At 41.6% G+C, this 13,747-nt stretch overlaps 1 pseudogene; it reads right to left on the bottom strand.

The window, feature by feature from the left end:
* Positions 1 to 252: 252 nt before the first annotated feature.
* On the bottom strand, positions 253 to 747 carry LOC105509481 (annotated as a pseudogene).
* Positions 748 to 13,747: the final 13,000 nt, after the last annotated feature.

Raw genomic sequence — 13,747 nt, 5'->3', positions numbered from 1 at the left:
TTTTTAGTAGAGACGGGGTTTCACCGTGTTAGCCAGGATGGTCTTGATCTCCTGACCTCGTGATCCGCCTGTCTCGGCCTCCCAAAGTGCTCGGATTACAGGCTTGAGCCACCGCGCCCGGCTCACCTAACATCTTAAAAGCAAGACTAAAAATTATTTTCAAGTAAGATACCAGCATCCTAGAACAAAGTTCAAGAATACCTATGGGAATATAAAAATATCCAACACCTAAGCAGGTTTTTTTTTTTTAATTTAATAAAGTTTTATTTTTCCAAATGAACAGTTGGTTGGACCTATTCGTCCATCTTCACCAATAGCTGGAGCATCTCCACCCTTTGTATTTCTGGTGTAAATTACTTGAGCTCTGTGCTTTGAAACCAGTTTGATAAATCCTTTACTAAGGAGCTCCTGAAGGGCTGCCCTGGCCAGGGAGCCTCGAATCTTCAGTCTCTCAGAGACCACAGCTGTGGTTATAAGTTTATATTTGGGAACTTCCTTACAGAGTTTGTTATAGGTAGCTTTGTCAAACAAGACTAAGTTACTGAGCTTGTCCTGAACTTCGCCTTTGGACCACTTCTTCTTTCTGGCTTTGCCCCTGGATTTGTTCACTGGGTCTTTGTCTTTCTTGGCCAACTTTCCAGCATCTTTCTTCTTGTTGTTCTTGAGCGCATTGCAAAGCTCAGAGAGCAGTGGCAAACACAGCCTTGCTAAGATGTTGGACAAAAAGCAGCAGATAAAATTTAACATGTCTGATATCCAATCAAAAATTTCTTGCAAAGAAGCAAGAAATGATACAGATTTTAGAACTAACAGATAAAGACACTAAAAGATATTGTAAACATTTTGTGTACATACAAAGAGATAAGTAGGTATGTGAAGATATAAAAAAGATCCAACCCAAACTTCGAGAGATGAAAACTGCAATGTCTGAGATGAAAAAGACCCTGGATAGGATTAACAGTAGACTATAATTACATAAGAAAAGATGAATGAACTTGGACATATAGCAATAAAAAGTATTCAAAATAAATCAGAAATAATTTATTTTAAATGAAAAGAGCCGTGAGCTGTGAGACAATTTCAGTGGCCTAATATATATGTAATTGGATTCCCTGAAATAGAGATGTAGGACAGAGGCAAATATTTAGAAAAAGAATGGCCAAATATTTTCCAAATTTGATGAAAGCTATAAATCCACAGGTCCAAGAAGCTCAATGAGCCCAAAGCTCAACAAACATGAAGACAATGACATTAAGGCACATAATAATCAAATTTCTCAAAACTAGTCATAGAGAGAAAATCTTAAAAGCAGTCAGATAAAAAAGATAAAGATGACATCAGATTTTTCATTGGAAACAATGAAAATAAGAAGACAGTGGGATAATCTTTACAGTGCAGAATGGAGAAAAAAACCTGCCACCTAGAATTTTATATCCAGCAAAAATATCTTTTAAAAATGAAGGCAAAATAAAGACCTTTTCAGACAGACAAAAACTTAAATAATTTATTACCAGCATATATCTTCACTACAAGAAATGTTAACATTTTCATACTGGAAGGAAGTGACACCAGGTAGAAATACAGATTTACACAAAAGAATAAAAAGCACTATAAGTGGTAACTTTGTTAATAAATATATGAGAGTTTTAATCATTTTTTAAATCTCTTATAAAGATAATTGACTTTTTAAACAAAAACAACATCAGTGTATTGAGGGTTTTATAACATGCATATAGGTAAAATGTGTGACAATCAGAAGTAATACCAATTCCACATAATCTCTTCCAGAAAACTATTCCTTACAGAAGAGGGAATATTTCCCAACTCATTTAATAAGGCCAGCATTATTCTGATGCCAAAACTATACAAAAGCATTACAAGGAAAGAGAACTACAGACCATTATTCCTGATGTACAGATAAGCAAAACTTCTAAAATCTCTCATCAAGACTCCTATTCCTATTTTATTGTCAAATTTCTTGCCAGCAGTAATATTAATTTCCTAGTTGGTTTCTATGCCTCCCCTCTCCTCACTCCTATTCATTATACCTACTCTTGACAAATCAATCTTCTTTAACATGATTTGATCATGCCATTGCTCTACAGAAGTCTCTAATTGCTCCTATTGCATACTAAATAGATACAAAATTGTAAGGTTATTATAGAAGAGGCTGAGAAAATTTTTCCACTAGCAAGCTACTAGGTAGAGTGTCCCAGGTGATAGATTATTACTATGCACTTGTCCAATGTAGAAAATGTCATGAGGTGATCTTTGGTCCTTCTTATCCAAACTGTACTTTCTAACATCAAGCTCATCTGTAATAACATGGAATATTTATTGATCATGTGCTATGTGGTATTCATTGTGTAAGCACTTTACATGCATCATCTCCTCTGTAGAATCAGGATGATAATAGTATCTGCATTACAGAATTCTTAATGGGGATTAAAAAGTACATATAAATGCTACACAGTGTGGAAAATATTACGTGCTATAATAAGCTATCATTGTCTAAGTACTTAGCCATGATTATTACTGTTGTTTAATCCTTATTACTCATTTAAGAAAATTATTGTATTAACTCTTTTTTTTTTTTCTTTTGAGATAGAGTTTTGCTCTTGTTGCCCAGGCTGGAGTGCAATGGTGTGATCTTGGCTCACTGCAACTTCTGCCTCCCAGGTTCAAGCAATTCCCCTGCCACAGCCTCCTGAGTAGCCGAGATGACAGGCATGTGCCACCACGCCCGGCTAATTTTGTATTTTTAGTAGATACGGGGTTTCTCCATGTTGGGCAGGCTGGTCTTGAACTCCTGACCTCAGGTGATCCACCTGCCTTGGCCTCCCAAAGTGATAGGATTCCAGGCATGAGCCACCGTGCCTAACCTTTTTCTTTTTTTTTTTTTTTTGAGACAGAGTCTTGCTCTGTTGCCCAGGCTGGAGTGCAGTGGCATGATCTCAGCTCACTGCAACCTCTGCCTCCCGGGTTCAAGTGATTCTCCTGCCTCAGCCTCCTGAGTAGCTGGGATTACAGGCATGTGCCACCATGCCCAGCTAATTTTTGTGTTTTAGTAGAGACTGGGTTTCACTATGTTGGCCAGGCTGGTCTCAAACTCCTGACCTTAAGCGATCCACCTGCCTCGGTAATTGGGATTACAGGTGTGAGCCAACACGCCTGGCCTTACCTTTTATTTCTAGATGAAAACAGGCACAGAGAGGTTATGTAACTTGCCCAGATCACATCACCAGTAAGTTGTAGAACTCGTTTTTAAGTTGGATTCTGTTTGACCCCCAAGCTCATATTCTCAACCGCGTTTTAACCTGAGTCCAATAAAACATTATTGATATGGTTTGGATTTGTGTCCCCACCCAAATCTCATGTTGAATTGTAATCCCTAATGTTGGAGGTGTGGCCTGGTGGGAGGTGATTGGATCATGGGGGTGCTCCTTCATGAATGTTTTAGCACCATCCTCTTGGTGCTGTTCTCATGAGAGTGAGTGAGTGAATTATCATGAGATCTGGTTGTTTACAAGTCTGTAGTACCACCCGCACACGTCTTTTGCTCCTGTTCCTGCCATGTGAGATGTCTCACTCCTCCTTTCCCCTCCACCATGATTGTAAGTTTCTAGAGGTCTCCCCAGAAACTGAGCAGATGCCAGCATTATGCGAGCCAATTAAACCTCTTTTCTTTTCTCTCTTTTTTTTTTTGAGACGGAGTCTCGCTCTGTCACCCAGGCTGGAGTGCAGTGGTGCAATCTTGGCTCACTGCAAGTTCCCCACCTCCCAGGTTCATGCCATTCTTCTGCCTCAGCCTCCCGAGCAGCTGGGACTACAGGCACCCACCACCATACCCATCTAATTTTTTGTATTTTTAGTGGAGACAGAGTTTCACTGCGTTAGCCAGGATGGTCTCGAGCTCCTGACCTTGTGATCTGCCTGCCTTGGCCTCCCAAAGTGCTGGCCATGAGCCACTGTGCCTGGCCAAACCTCTTTTCTTTATAAATTACCTGTGTCAGGTTTTTTTTTATAATAATACGAGAACTGACTAATGAAGAAAATTGGTACTGAGGAGTGGGTCTTTGCTATAAAGATACCTGAAAATGTGAAAGTGACTTTGGAACTGGATAATGAGCAGAAATTGGAAGAGTGTGGAGGGCTTAGAAGAAGACAGGAAAATGAAGGAATATTTGGAACTTCCTAGGGACTGGTTGAGTGGTTATGACCAAAATGCTAGTAGTGATATGGATAGTGAAGTTCAGGCTGATAAGGTCTCAGGTAGAAATGAGGAACTTATTGAGAACTAAAGTAAAGGTCACTTTTGTTATGCCTTAGCAAATAATTTGGCTGCTTTGTGCCCCTGCCCTAGGGATCTGTGGAACTTTGAACTTGAGAGTGACGATTTACGGTATCTGGTGGAAGAAATTTGTAAGCAGCAAAGTGTTCAAGATGTGGTCTTCCTGCTTCTAACAGTCTATGCTTATATGTGTGAGCAAAAAATCAAACTATGTTTAAACTTATGTTTAAAGGGGAAGTAGAGCAAAAGTTTGGAAAATTTGCAGCCTGGTCATGTGGTAAGAAAAGAAAAGCCCATTTTCAGGGGAAGAATTCAAACAGGCTTTAGAAATTTGTGTAAGTAAAAAACAGCCAATTGCTAATTGCCAAGACAATGGGGAAAAGGCCTGGAAGGCATTTCAGAAATCTTTGCAGCAGCCCCTCCTATCACAGGCCTAGAGGCCTAGGAGGGAAGGATGGTTTTGTGGGCCAGGCCCATGACCCTGGTTACCCTGCACAGCCTCAGGACCCTGGTCCCTGCATTGTAGCCACTCCAGCTTCAGCCATAGCTCAAAGGGCCCAGGTACAGTTTGGGCTGCTGCTTCAGAGGATACAAACTGTAAGACTTGGGAGCTTCTACATGGTGTTAAACCTGTGGGGTGGGGGGGAAAGTGCAAGAGTTGAGGCTTGGGCACCTCTGCCTAGATTTCAGAGGATGTACGGAAAAGCCTGAATGTCCAGGCAGAAGCCTGTTGCAAGAGTGGAGCCTTCATGGAGAACCTCTACTAGGATAGTGTGGAGGGTAAATGTGGTGTTGGAGCATCCCACAACAGAGTCCCCACTGGGGAACTGCCTACTGGAGCTGTGAGAAGAGTGCCATCATCCTCCAGACCCCAGAATGGTGTCCACTGACAGCTTGCACCATGCATCTGGAGAAGCTGCAGGCATTCAGTGCCATCCCATGAAAGCAGCTGCAGGGGCTACACCCTGCAGATCCACAGGGGCAGAGCTTCCTAAGGCCTTGGGAGCTCATCCCTTGCATAAGTATGTCCTAGATATGGGACATGGAGTCAAAGGAAATTATTTTGGAGCTTTAAGATATAATGACTGCCCTGCTGGGTTTTGGACTTGCATGGGACTTGTAGCCCCTTTCTTTTGGTGGATTTCTCTCTTTTGGAATGGGAGTACCTACCCAATGCCTATACCCCCATTGTATGTTGAAAGTAACTATTTTGTTTTTCATTTTATAGGCTCATATGTGGAAGGGAGTATCCTTGTCTCAGATGAGACTTTGTACTTTTGAGTTAATGCAGAAAAGAGTTAAGATTTTGGGGGACTGTTGAGAAGGGATGATTATATTTTGCAATGTGAGAAGAACATGAGATTTAGGGGGCCCAGGGGTGGAATAATATGGTTTGGATCTGTGTCCCCATCAAATCTCATGTCAAATTCTAGTCCCCACTGTTGGAGGTGGGACCCTGGAGGTGGATTTCTCATGAGTGGTTTAGCACCATCCATTTGGTGTTGTTCTTGTGATAGTGAGGGAGTTCTCATGAGATCTGGTTGTTTAAAAGTGTGCAGCACCTTCCCCACTCACTCTCTCTTCTTCCTGCTCTGGCCATGTCATGTGTTTGTTTCCCCTTTGCCTTCTGACATGATTGAAAGCTTCCTGAGTTCTCCCAAGAAGCAGAAGCTACTATGCTTCCTGTACAGCCTGCAGAACCATGAGCCAATTAAACCTTCTTTCTTTATAAGTTACCCAGTCTCAGGTTTATTTATAGCAGTGTAAGAACGAACTAATAGAATTATTTTTTCTCCTTTGCTCTGCAGTACTGAGTGGGCTCTTAAACAACTGTATCTGTCAAAGTGTTTCAATATAGGTTGATCCTCAAAAAGAGTTTGTAGTTGATAAGAAAGATGGTCCTTCCCTGAACCATTTCTTTAAAAATGTCAACACTCCCTAGAAGCTGTTCACACATCATTTCCCATTTTCTCCTGCACTAGTACTGATATTACTTCTTAAATGCTGATAATATTTGAGAAGCTAATTTTAGACTTTCCCTCTAGTAGAAACTAGAAGTGTGAAACAATGAGTTGGTGATCCAAACCACTGTCTGGTCTTCTCCCCATTACTTTACCAATCACAGCTTTGCTCTGTGTCCTGAGTTTTATGAGTTTATTTTTAAGGTCCCCATGTAAAGGTTTTTTTTTTGTTTTTTTTGTTTTTGCCCATTACAAAATAAGATGTTCTGTAATTTGCCACTCTTCTCTTGTTGCTCTCCTCACTCCAAGTCAGCACTTCATTGCCCTTGTTCTCAAGTCATTGCCCTTGTTCTCATGTCATATCTCAACACTCCAGCCACCTCAGTGGCTCTCTGTCATTTTCAAGACTAAGCTGAAATTCATTATGCTTGGTTTGTGTAACTCACATGTCATCTATTACCCATTGAGAGCTAAATAAGGTCATTCCAAACACGAGGAAATCTTGGTTTCTACCTAAGATTTCTGTGTGTCTGTAGGGAGAACCTTTTGCGTTAGCACCCCTACTTCTGGGCTCAGGTTTTAGTGGGTTGGGACTCTGCAGCAACTGAGATATGTAATTCTGTTCCTTTTTAAGTTCTACAAACATCACAGAATCCCCTAGAATATGCCCATAAAATCCACCGACACAAAGCTAATTTTGAAAGGGTTTATGTTGTGACAATGCAAAAAATGTCAAGTTGAGCTTTAGGCATTGCTTTTTTGAAATGCTTTTTGGCTACTTCAACACCATTTTTACTGACTCTTCATCTTACATGGTCTGAATTGCACATCATATTTCTGATTCTCTTTCTCTCCTCCCTTTTCAGGAGCTAAAACAAATGTCTTTCTTTGTTTTAGGTGGCTTTCTTTAGCCACCTCCTAAAATGTTTACCTTGATCCCTGCTGACTTTCATGCCTCGTGTTCTATCACCACGCAGCATTCCAAGTATTGCCTCAAAAAGTATAGTAACCTTCCTAAGAGGAATTCTGATATTAGCTGTTAAGATAATATATTTTTAAACTTTCATTACATCACAAGGCCCTTGTGACCTAAATTATGCTTATCTTTGTAGCCCACCTCTCTACTACTCCTGTGCCTCTTCTGCTACCAGCATACCATGTTCTTTCTCGTTATCATATCTTAAAAACACATCATTATTCCCTATGCCTGGAAGCCTCTCCCATCATCCAATAGAAAAATATATATTTTTAAAGGAAAAATGTTGTATCTTATACAAATATAAACACAAGTCAAATACTTTATTTAACTCATTTATTAATGAGGGAACTAGTAAGATGCTATAAAAACCAAAACAGATTCAAAGGAGAATCTAGTACAGACATGTATTGGGCCACATGAGCCATCAGGAATACTTAAATGAATTTGCTTCAAAAATGTAAAACTGGCTTCTTCAACACCAGCAGAGGAAAATCAACTGAAACACCATCAAAAATAATTCATTTGCAGTCTCTGGACAAGAATAATTTGCACTGCTATCAGTCATCTATAAGTTACAGAGTTGTAAATAGTTCAAAGGCCACGAAAGGCACAAAGACCCCATAGAGTCAGGTATCTTGGAAATACGTGCTAGTCACTGCCTATTTTCCTTTCTTTTTTTTTTTTTTTTTAAAAAAAGTATTGTGGGCACATAGTAGACATATATGTTTATAGGGTACATGAGATATTTTGATACAGACATACAGTGTGTAAAAATCATATCAGAGTAAATGGTGTATCCATCACCTCAAGCATTTATCCATTCTTTGTGTTACAAACAATCCAATTGTACTTTTAGGTATTTAAAAATGTACAATAAATTATTATTGACTGTAGTCACTCTCTTGTGCTATTAAATACCAGATCTTATTCATTCTAATTATATTTTATATATCTGTCTAATTATATTGACCACCCCCACCCCAGCTACGCTTTCTGTCCTGTGATAACCATCATTCTACTCTCTATCTCTATAAATTCAATTGTTTCAATGTTCAGCCTCCACAGATTACTGAGAACATGTGAAGTTGGTTTTTCTGTGCCTAACATCGTTCACTTGACATAATAACCTTCAATTCTGTCCCCGTTGTTGCAAATTACAGGATCTCATTATTTTTTTATGGCTGAATAGTATTCCATTGTGTATATGTACCACATTTTGTTTATCCATTTAACTGTTGATGGACACTCAGGTAATAGTGCTGCAATAAACATGAAAGTGCAGATATCTCTTTGATATACTGATTTCCTTTTTTTTTGGATATATACCAGTAGTGGCATTGCTGGATCATATGGTAGCTCTATTTCTAGTTTTTTGAGGAATCTCCAAACTGTTCTTCATAGTGGATGTACAAATTTACATTCCCACCAGTAATGTACAAGGGTTCCCTTTTCTCCACATCCTCGCCAGCATTTGTTATTGCCTGTCTTGTAGATAGAAGCTATTTTAACTGGGGTAAGGTGATAGCTAATTGTAATTTTGATTTGCACTTCTCTGATGATCAGTGATGTTGAGCACCTTTTTCAAATATCTGTTTGCCATTTGTGTGTCTTCTTTTTAGAAATGTCTATTCAGATTTTTTTGCCCATTTTAAAATCAGGTTATTAGATTGTTCCCTGTAGAGTTGTTTGAGTTCATTATATGTTATGGTTATTAATCTCTTGTCAGGTTGATAATTTGCAAATATTTTCTCCCATTCTGTGGGTTGTCTCTTCAATTTATTGATTATTTCCTTTACTGTGCAGAAGTTTTTGATCATTTTTTGCTTTGAAAGATTGCCTGTGCATCAGTTCTCTAATGATGAGTGATGTTGAGCTTCTTTTCATGATTGTTGGCCACTTGTATGCCTTCCTGAAAAGTGTCTGTTCATGTCCTTTGTCTACTTTTTAATGGGGTAGTTTGATTTTTTTCTTGTAAATTTGTTGATGTTCCTTATAGATGTTGGATATTAGACTTTTGTCAGATGCATCGTTTGCAAAAATTTTCTCCCATTCTGTAGGTTTTTTGTTTATTCTGTTGATAGTTTCCTTTGCTGTGCAGAAACTCTTTAGTTTAATTAGATCCCATTTGTCAGTTTTTGCTTTTGTGATTATTTTTGGTGTATCAGATGACATGATTCTATATATAGAAAACCCCATAGTCTCAGTCCAAAAGCTCCTTCAGCTGATAAACAACTTTAGCAAAGTATTATGATACAAAATCAATGTGCAAAATTCACTAACATTCCTATGAATCAACAGTCAAGCTGAGAGCCAAGTCAGGAATGCAATCCCATTCACAATTCCCACACAAAGAATAAAATACCTAGGCATACAGCTAACCAGGGAGTTGAAAGATCTCTACAAGGAGAACTATAAAACACTGCTCAAAGAAATCAGAGATGACACAAGCAAATGGAAAAACATTCTATGCTCATGGATAGGAAGAATCAATATTGTTAAAATGGCCACGCTGCCCAAAGCAATTTGTAGATTCAATGCTATTCCCACTAAACTATCATAGATATTCTTCAAATAACTAGAAATAACTATTTTAAATCTCATATGGAGCCAAATAAAAAAAAGTGCCTGAATAGCGAAGGCAATCTACACAAAAGAACAAAGCTGGAGGCATCACACTACCTGACTTCAAACTACACTATGGGGCTACAGTAACCAAAACAGCATGGTACTAGTACAAAAACAGATATATAGACCAGTGGAACAGAATAGAGAACCTAAAAATGAGGCTGCACATCTACAACTATCTGGTCTTTGAGAAACCTTATAAAAACTAGCAACTGGGAAAAGATTCCCTATTCAATATACAGTGCTGGGGTAACCGGCTAGCCAAAAGCAGAAGATTGAAACTGGACCCCTTCCTTACAACATATACAAAATTAACTTAATTTGGATTAAAGATTTAAACATAAAACCAAAAACTATAAAACTGGATATAGGTATTAGTTATTCTTTAAGGGTTTGGTACAATTCAGCAGTGAAGTCGATAAGTTGCAGACTTTTCTTTGGTGGGAGACTTTTCATTATAGCTTCAATCTTCTTATTAGTCTGCTCAGGTTTTTGATTTCTTCCTGGTTCAATCTTGGTAGGTTGTATGTATCTAGGAATTTATCCATTTCTTTCAGATTTTCCAATTTATTGGCATATAGTTGCTGATATGCCAATAAAATAGCCTCTAATGATCTTTGAATTTCTGGAGAATCAGTTTTAATGTCTCTTTTTCATATCTGATTTTATTTATTTGGGTCTTCTCTCTTTTGTTCTTAGTCTGGCTAAAGGTTTGTGAATTTTATTTATCTTTTCAATAAACCAATTTTTTGTTTCATTAATCTCTTGTATTGTTTTCTTCATGTCAATTTCATTTATTTCTGCTCTGATCGTTATTATTTCTTTTTTTCTCCTTTGGTTTGGTGTAGTCTTGCTTTCCTAGTTCTTCAAGATGCATCATGAGGAGAAGGGTGGCCAAGGTGGCTGACTAGAGGTCGCTAGTGTGCATGGCTCTCATGGAGAGGAACGGAAGGGGCGAGTAAATTCAGCACCTTCAACTGAAACATCCAGGTACTCTCAGTGGGACTAACCAAGGAAACAACTTGATCCATGGAGAATGAAGAAAAGCAAAGCAGGATGATGGCACACCCAGGAGTGACATGGAGCCAGGGGAGCCTCCCCAACCCAGGGAATGTGCAACCATGGGAACCCATGCTTTGCCCATGGATCTTTGCAACCCTCAGGTCAGGAGATCCCCTCATGAACCCACTCCATTAGGGTCTTCAGTCTGACAGATAGAGCTACGTGGAGTCTCAGCAGAGCAACTGCTCAGGAATGTGTGGAGAACCAGGAGCTTTAGATACCTGGGCTTTCCTGGACTCCCATTAAAAGCAGCTGCAACTCTGGCAAAGCAGGAGATGAGACAAGTGTACATACCCGTAGGAAAGAGGCTGAATCCAGGGGGCTGAGCAGTGACAGTCTATAGGCCCCACTTCCATGGCACCTCATAGGATAAGACCCACTGGCTTGGAATTCCAGCCAGCCACCAGCAGCATTGCACCTCCCTGAAACAGAGCTCGCAGTGGGAGGGGAAGGCTGCCATCTTTGCTGTTTGGGCGACTTAGTCATTTCAGCCTTTGGGCTTCGGAGAGTCCCAGCCAACTGGGGGTGGAGGCAGTACCGCTGCACAGCACAGCTGCTTTATGAAAGCATGGCCAGACTGCTTTTGTAAAGTCGGTCTCTGATCCTGTTCCTCCTGTCTGGGTGGGACGCCCAAACCAGGGCTTCCAGCTACCCCTGCCAGTGTTCTCTGGCAGACAGAATTTTGAAACCTCCCTGGGACAGAGCTCCCAGAAGGAGAGGTGAGCTGTCATCTTTGCTGTTTGAGCAACTTAGCCATTCCAGCCTTTGGGCTTTGGAGAGTCTGAGCTGACCAGGATGGAACGGATCCTCCAGCACAACACAGATGCTCTATGAAAATGTGGCCAGGCTGCTTTTTAAGGCGTGTCCCTGTTCCATTCCTCCTCACTGGGCCAGACCTCCCAACCAGCGTCTCCAGCCACCTTCGGCAGTATTATCTGGCCAACGGATATTTGAAACTTCCCTGGGATGGACATCCCAGAGGGAGGGGTGGCCTGCTACCTTTGCTGTTTGGGCAACTTAGCGATTCCAACCTTCCAGCTTTGGAGAGCCCAAGCTGATCAGGGGTGGAAGTGGTACCCCAGTACAGCACAGCTGCTCTGCAAAAACGTTGCCAGACTGCTTTTTAAAGTGAGTCCTTGATCCCCTTCCTTATCACCAGGTGGGGCCTCCCAACCGGGGTCTCCAGCTACCCTCACCAGTGTTTTCTGCCTGACAGAGGTTTGAAATCCCCCTGTGTTGGAGGTCCTGAGGGGAGGATCACGCCACCATCTTTGCTGTTTGGGTGACTTAGCCATTCCAGCCTTCAGGCTTTGGGGTGTCCATGGCAATGGAGAGCTGAGGTGGATCCCCAGCATAGCACAGCTGATTTATGAAAACATGGCCAGACTGCATTTTTAAGCAGCTCCCTGATCCCATGCCTTCTCAATGGGCAGGACCTTCCAACCGGGATCTCCAGCCACCTCCGTCAGATGCATTCTGGTAGGCAACAGGTCTGTACCTCCCTAGGACAGAGCTCCCAGAGGAAGGGGCAGGCTGCCATCTTTGCTGCTTTTCATCCTTCAGGAGATACCTCCAGGTACTAGAAAATCTGAGGTGACTAGGGACTGGAGCAGGCCTCCAGCATACTGAAGAAGCCCTAAAGAAAAATGGCCAGACTGTTACATGGGTGCCCACTCCTGTAGCTCCTCACCAGGCAGGTCTTCCACACCTGGCCTCCAGCCAGCCCTGCGCCAGAGCTACTGAGCCAGTAGCAACTCGACAACTCCCTGAACAGAGTCTCCAGGGGCAACTGAAAGCCTCTCTGCTACTGCCTCTACAGTAAAACTGCCCTTGCCATCTTCGGACAAACAAGGAGCAAAGGCCCCAAGTGCTTATCCACACTCCAACAAGCTGCAGTTGACCCAAGGAGAGGATGCCAGTCTGTCTCCCACTGGTCCCACATACCTTCCACTGCTTATCACCAGACAGGGTACCCCTGGCTTGGGCCCACTCTCCATCCTGGGCTGATTGCACTGAGTAATTGCTGATCTGCATCCCTCTGGGTGGAGCCCCTGGGGGACAAGAAAAGACCCTTGGCCACAACCACTACTAAGGCCTATTCCTCTGCTGCCTCCAAGTTGGGGAAGAAACAAAGACTGACATCACCCCAGAGATACAGTGGGCAGCCTAGGAGTGCCAAGCAGTGATCAACAACCAACACTCGAAGGGGAGAGGAAACCACATTTTCAAAGCATTGAGAGGGAATGTGGCTGCAATTATTAGGAAACATACGGGAGCCACAGAACCGAGCAAGAGTCTACCAGTTGATCAATAAAGCCTAAATGCTACGTACTGGATCACACCCCAAAGCTTCAACTCCAAAAACACTTTGCAGGCCAGGTGCAATGGTTCATGCCTGGAATTCTAGCACTTTCGGAGGCCAGGGTGAGCAGATTGCCTGAGCTCAGGAGTTTGAGACCAGCCTGAGCAACATGGTGAAACCCCATTTCTACTAAAATACAAACAATTAGCAGGGCATGGTGGTGTGCTCCTGTAGTCCCAGCTACTCAGGAGGCTGAGGCAGGAGAATCACTTGAACCCTGTAGGCAGAGGATGCAGTGAGCTGAGATTGTGCCACTGCACTCCAGCCTGGGCGATAGAGTGAGACTCTGTCCCCAAAACAACAACAACAACAACAAAAATACCTTGCAAACGTATCCCACTTTGAGAGGTTTTTTTTTTTTTTTTTTTAGGCGGAGTCTCACTCTATCACCCAGGTTGGAGTGCAGTGTCATGATCTTGGCTCACTGCAACATCCACCTCCTGGGTTCAAGTGATTCTCCTGCCTCA

The sequence above is a fragment of the Colobus angolensis genome, unplaced genomic scaffold (assembly GCF_000951035.1).
Source record: "Colobus angolensis palliatus isolate OR3802 unplaced genomic scaffold, Cang.pa_1.0 Scaffold100, whole genome shotgun sequence".
Lineage (NCBI taxonomy): Eukaryota > Metazoa > Chordata > Mammalia > Primates > Cercopithecidae > Colobus > Colobus angolensis.
Note: the sequence above shows the minus strand (reverse complement) of the source record. Positions and strands in the feature narration are given on the sequence as shown.